The following is a 5,848-nucleotide window of genomic DNA, read 5'->3' as shown; positions in this document are numbered from 1 at the left end:
GGCACCGTTAACCCGGTCGATGCCAAATTTTGCACACACACTCCCTGGATGCCAACGATGAACCTCTGCCCCAAAATTTCCAGAATGGCCTGTATAGCGCCACCAGGAGGCCGCTTTGTGCAAAACAGGTTTTTGGACAGTACACCTACAGATTTTGTCCAAACATCACGCAAATTGGTACACAGTCTCTCTAGAGCCATTCAACAAAACGGGTCTTTCAGATTCAACTCAGCCTCATGGTGGCGCTATAACTGGCCGAAAAGTGGTTTTACCTCGAACTGCACGGATCTGTGGATAACTTTGTATGCCAACTCCCTAGAGGCCAAGGAAAAACCTTTGCCTGGAATTTTTCACATCTGCTCTTTATAGCGCCACCAGGAGGCCGACATATGTAAAACACATTTTCTAATATTACTCCTTCAGATTTTATCCAAATTTCACGCAAATCGGTACACATGCTCTCCATAGTCATGTGATCAAGACGGGTTTGTTTGATTTCTCATAATCCACCCTCATTGGCTACAATACAATTCTAAACTTTTCAGGAGTAGCCCGCTTTGTACCCGTTTTGTACAAATCGCCACAACTACTCAACGCAGCGATTGTGGTGAAACTGTGCATGCATATTCCCACTAGGCTTTGGAAGAAATGCCACAGTTTTCAAATCAGCCTCATGGTGGCGCTACAACACACACACACACACACACACACACACACACACACACACACACACACACACACACACACACACACACACACACACACACACACACACACACACTTATATTGCTCCTAAACATTTTGCCAAACATCACACACACACTCCTATCCTCCTGGTGGAGACCTGTGCACAGAAGGGCACTTTTTCTAGTTAACTATGAAATTGTTTGGTTGGTTAGTCACCCCAGGCATGACTATATTTGTTCATGCCTCCTGACATCACGTGACATCAGGGATGGAGATCCCTGATGTATGGAGATCCCTGATGTCATCAATATTGGCCAGCAACTCTACATCTGACCTCAAACTCTTAGATCTCCATATATGGAGCTGAGCTGTTCTGACATTCCATATGTTGATCCTTCCCCATCCATTCAAGAAATTGTTGAAAAATTACCATATTGGATGAAAAAGAAAATGAAAAAAAGCATAGCCTAATGAGCTGGAAAGGTGGGCAGGGTTGATTTTCTGCCAAGGAGTTGTTTTGTGAATGTGAATGTGAATGCACAATCTATGTAAAGCTGTATGAATGTGTGTGAATGGGTGAATGTACAGTAATGCGTGCGTTTATAGTTATTAAGTTTCGTTTTTTGGAACATTGAAAAGTTTGTTACCTGAAGACCTAAGTATTCTCACATTTACCTTAGGAGTAGCTCTGGCTCTGATCCATAGCTCTAATGCCGTTGCATTCAGAGCTATGTTACTATCGACTTCCAGGGCTCGCATAAATGCAGACCAGCTTCTCGTCTGTAGCGTAAATATAAACAACGTTTGACCTATACTCACCAATACAAAGGCGACTTGTGTTATTAGAAAGCCTACTTTCCTGGTCTACATTTATGCGAGCCCCGGAAGTCGACAGTAACATACGTAGCTCTGAATGCAACAGCATTAGAGCTATGGATCAGAGCTACCTTCGGAGATAATAATAATTCAGTTATATACATTGGAGACAGCCCATGGAGAACTTTAAAAGTGATTAACAAAAATGTAAAAACAATTCTGCAGTCGATTGGAAGCCAATGTAAAGTGGCAAGCACAGGAGTGATATGAGACCTTCTAAAAGTGTTCGTTAAGGTCTGGCAGCTGTATTCTGCACCTGGAGGCGGTGTATTGTGGAGCGACTAAGGGACAAGGGTGTAGTGAATAATGAGTTACAAACTTACAATAGTCCAACCGGGAGGAAATAAAAGCATGAATGAGTTGACGATGACATACTATAGTATGTTGTTTTTCATGGTTTTCGCCGATATTCTTTAAATGAATATCATGCTTTTCGACAACATACTATGACATACTAAAGTATGTCGTGTTTCATGGTTTTCTGCGATGAAGAAATAAAGGATGAAAATCATGCTTATCGACGGCATACTATCGTATTTTGTTTTTCCGCATACTGTAGTGGTTAAATCAAGCATTGAACTATTCGGTTTTGGAGGGTAGCAACCAAAACCAAACCTTTGGCCATTTGAGGGGTGTGGAATCCATTGCTGATATTCCCAAGATGCCACGGCACTCAGAAATGAAATGGCCCTTGAAGGGCCATTTTCGATAATCATCGAAAACCATGAAAAACGGCATACGTATGTTGTCGAAAAGCATGATTTCATTATTATTTTCTTTTGTATACCCATATTTGGAGCACACCGAATCGAATGGTGTCGATTCTCGATTGACCTTCTTTGACCTTTAGAAAGTTGTTAAATCAAGCGTTGAAATATTTCATTTTGGCAAAGCATGTAAAACTAAAAGCATGATATTTTTCCCGACCTTCGGAAAGTGGTTTAACTCAGGATTTTACCGGTCCAACCCCTTTGCTAATACTCTTATAGCGATCACATCTGCTGGAATGATTAATATAACCAATTTGTTGCTCATGCACATTACCATGTGATTATTTATCATTCCCGCGTGGGAATCGGATGAAGGTTCCCTCTTCGATCCCCAGCTGCCTCTGACCTTGCATGCCTTAATTGCGTGGTTTCCACCATGCTATGTGTGTGTGAGTGGGTGAGGGCAATGCACATTGTAAAGTGCTTCAGATAAAGGCATTATATCAATGCACCATTTGTATTTATGAACATACAGTAATGAAACTGACAGCTTTGCTATTTAGCGGTCGCTGTACAGCGCCTGACATTGTGTCCGCTTCCCTCTACAGCCTCCTCCACGTCCACGTGTACTTTCAATGTCTCTCTCTCTCTCTCTCTCTCTCTCTCTCTCTCTCTCTCTCTCTCTCTCTCTCTGTCTCACTCTCTCTTTTTTTTTTTTAATCGTCCAAACCAGCAGAGTTTGAAATTGTCTTCTCCCAGGCGGCTCGCTGCCAGTTCTTCAGCCGCTCCCCTCATCAAGGGCCCACTCAAGGGGCTCGTCAATCCACTTGACGAGGGCCACTTCAACCACAGGTGCACCACCCCACAGACTGGCTGGGTGAGTTCGGATTTTACATTATTTACTATTCTCTGCCTATCGGTTTACAACTCGAACTGGGCTGGACTGAGTCGGCTCTACCGAACTTCACAATGCTCGGCACGGCAACTCGCTCTGCGGTGCCTCAAGTTTGGTAGAGACGGCGCCCCTCCATCATTGTCTATGGGGAGGTATTTCAGTGTCATATGTACAGATTTGGGGCTTTTCTAGTCGTGTATGTACAGAATTGCAGTTCCGTGCATATCTTACTATTCCTGTGAGACCGGGTTGGGCCTATTGTACCAAAGGGAGACGTCACTCTCCACCTCAAGCAATCTCCAATGTCTCTCCATGTTATGAAAATATTCCAGCACAGACAGCGTGTCGCTCCCAAAATCCTCACATGTGCGCTCATGCAAAGCACTGTCTTAATGGCTTAAGCAAGTTAAGCATCTAACTTGTAACATTGTTTTTAATTGCGTAATTTTAATTGCTTGTACACTTGGAAATATCCTACCAATTTCATATGACATGCCTTTACAAAATATATCTTTTTCACATGTATTATTTATTAGTTTTATAGCTAGGCTATACAATTTAGGAGTGAATTATGTTTAGATGCCTGTCAGACAATGCTGCTCCGCTTGTCAATGACAGAAAATGGGTGCAGACAAAGCATACGACAACTCCCGGCCAGACTTTGGCGTGCCATACGTCAAAGTCCAAAGTCATGTTGGAATGATAAATGTGGAAAATTACGGTGATTTCGGTGTACGCCCATTTTTGGGTGTAAATCGCATTGATAAATGAGCGTAAACGTGTTTTTTTCCGCGTAAACTTTTTAGGTCAAGTCAATGGCAAAATACATTTAGCCTACTATGAGATAAGATAGGGCCCCACTTATCTTAGTCAATTAGCCTACTATGAGATAAGATAGGGCCCCACTTATCTTAGTCAATTAGCCTACTATGAGATAAGATAGGGCCCCACTTATCTTAGTCAATTAGCCTACTATGAGATAAGATAGGGCCCCACTTATCTTTCCGTCCATAGAAAATAACCAAACAGGTTTGAGGTGATAAGAAGGCCGGCAATGATGCTTCCTCAGGCGAGTCGTTTGATTGGGTTAATTACTGCAGGGTTATTTTCATTCCGTTTTCTCCTGACCCCATTTGAGGACATTTGGTCCTCAAAAAGATGAAATTAGAACATTACACTCATACAATGCATGCGATTAGAAACCCATAACCAATAAGAAATATAATCTAGCCTCTTCTGTGAGATAAACAGGTTCACGAATGAATGAACGAACGAACGAAAGAAAGAACCTTAAGGGACATAATGGTGAGGCTGAATAATGAAGAGAGGGACGTCAGAAGTGGAAATGAAAAAGAGACAAATAGATTCCACTTATATCTACTCTACTAGCTTCAGGGCAAAGAGTATTGAGAGCATAGCAGAGGTAGAGAGTCTGAAACCTAATCACGCAAATTAATGTGGCGTGTAGAGTGCTGTTACCCAACTGGAGCTGGGGGGGGGGGGGGGGTACAGGACAAAAGAAAGAGTGAGAAAGAATTAAAGACAACAGACAGAAAGACAGAATGAGGGCTGGATCAGTGGCCAACCTTTCCTGGATCAGGGACCACATCAGAAAGTGTGGCCCCGTCCACATGTACTTACTTACTTATGCTCTTCGCCCCCAATGGGGCATAAGGCATCGATAATGTTCCTCACAGTCTTTGGCAACCAGTTGTGCCGTGCCCCATGAGAGACCCATCTCCAGCAGCTCAGCCTCTACCGTTCTGCGCCAGGTGATCTTAGGTCGGCCTTGTTTCCTTTTCCCTGGGGGTGTCCATCTGAGGGCCACTTTGGGGAACCGCTCTGGGGGCATTCGGAATAGTCTGTGGTCACGTCTCGGCAGCCAGTCTTTATAGAGATCTTTGTTGATAATTTTGTTGGGCCAGAATATATGGCACATCTTCCTCAGGCGGCCATTGTGGAAGGAGCTGACCTTGCTCATGTTGGTTATACGCCAACACTCAGACCCGTACAGTAGCACCGGCTTGACCAGGGTGTTGTACTGTATAAGCGCATATTGGTTTTGAGACTGTATGGTGTTGGATTTCCAGATGTTATGGAGTCTTGTGTAGGTGCTGCGTGTTTGACCAAGTCTGCGCTGGATGTCTTTCTGTGCACCATTGTCCTTGCTAATCAGGCTTCCCAAGTACACAAAGTCGTCAATGACTTCAAGCGGTTCATCATTTATGGTGATGCGTACCTGTGTGGTGGTGTTGATGGACATCACTTTGGTTTTGGTGGTATTAATGATGAGGCCTGTTATGCGCCCCGTGTGATCAAGACAAACAGAGTTTTAACAGGGTTGCGCCCGTGTGATCAAGACAAACAGAGTTTTAACAGGGTTGTGCCTGTGTGGTCAAGACAAACCACTGTGTGGTTTTAAAAACTAAACAGAATTTTTGAAAACGCAGTTTTTGCGCCCCATGTGGTCAATACAAACAGAGTTTTGGGCTACCCACGTCACTTAAGCTACTGGACAGAGAGATTTATGTAAAATGGGCCGTGTAGACGCACGCAGAGATCAAAATCGAAAACGAAAAAGCTCTGTTTATAAAAGAAATACCTGTGTACGTGTGGACAAAGCCTCTCTCTCTCTCTTTCTCTCTCCTTCTCTGTGTGTTGTGAATGAATATGTGTGCAT

The sequence above is a fragment of the Electrona antarctica genome, assembly GCF_951216825.1.
Source record: "Electrona antarctica genome assembly, chromosome: 11".
NCBI lineage: Eukaryota > Metazoa > Chordata > Actinopteri > Myctophiformes > Myctophidae > Electrona > Electrona antarctica.
The sequence above is the reverse complement of the archived record's forward strand: the minus strand, read 5'-3'. Positions refer to the sequence as shown.